We start from the raw sequence: 977 nt of genomic DNA, 5'->3' as shown, positions 1-977 counted from the left end.
GAGAGAGAGAGAGAGAGAGAGAGAGAGAGAGAGAGAGAGAACTAATCCTGACAACATGAAGTTCAAAAACAGAAAATATGTGGCTAAAAATCAGGCTAGTGGTTCAAGGCGGTTAGTGGTACAAAGGAGACACCTTCCCTGAATGGTTAGTGTTAGAGACTAAATGTTGCATCCTCCCCAGAGCTGTGTGTGGAGGGCCTCACCCCAGATGTGATCATGTTAGAATATGAAGGATATAGGAAGGTGATTCTGTGAGGTTGACACAGGAAAACTTCAAATGACAGGGAGAAACACTGATCTCCCAATCTAAAAGGTACCTGGGACAAGTTTGTGTTCTCTAAAACTTAAGAATGAATTTTAGGAACAAATGGAGGTTATGAGCAGAAAATATTTCTTTTTCTTTTTTTTTTTTTTGGCGGAATCAGGGATTGAACTCAGGCCCTTGTGCTTGCCAGGGAAGCGCTTATTCCACTGAGCCATCTCCCCAGCCCCAAGAAAATATTTCTTGAGAGAAAGAAAGATCCTGTCCAAGAGAGGGACAGGAGGGGGGCCCAAGCAGGTGGTCTCCAGGAAGCTGTCTCTTCCAGGGACTTTTATAGAGGAAAACCATGTGGTGAGGTGGGTCTAAGGTGGTGGAGAAGACATGGGAACTCGCTTAGGTGGGCATGAGGTGGGACAAAACTATGGTCAACCAATGAGATTACAAGCACCATTGCTCAGGTGAATTGATTTCATCCAGTACCAAATGGGGAAGGGAGTCACGCAGCAAGTGGGCATGAATACAGGACAGGGCCTCTTCCAGTTGGTGGTTGCATTAGTGAGTCATTTGGGCTCTTTCAAGGTGACTGATACCTATTCAGAATATCAATCCTTGATGCCCATCCCTAGGGAAGTATGTAACTGTGTTTCCTCTTTTGTTCTGAAGTTTGGCCTATAGGGAGTGTCTCTCTCTTCCAAGTTGCAAATTCACCTTGTCT

This window comes from Octodon degus, unplaced genomic scaffold (genome assembly GCF_000260255.1).
Source record: "Octodon degus isolate 3935 unplaced genomic scaffold, OctDeg1.0 scaffold00315, whole genome shotgun sequence".
NCBI lineage: Eukaryota > Metazoa > Chordata > Mammalia > Rodentia > Octodontidae > Octodon > Octodon degus.
Note: the sequence above shows the minus strand (reverse complement) of the source record.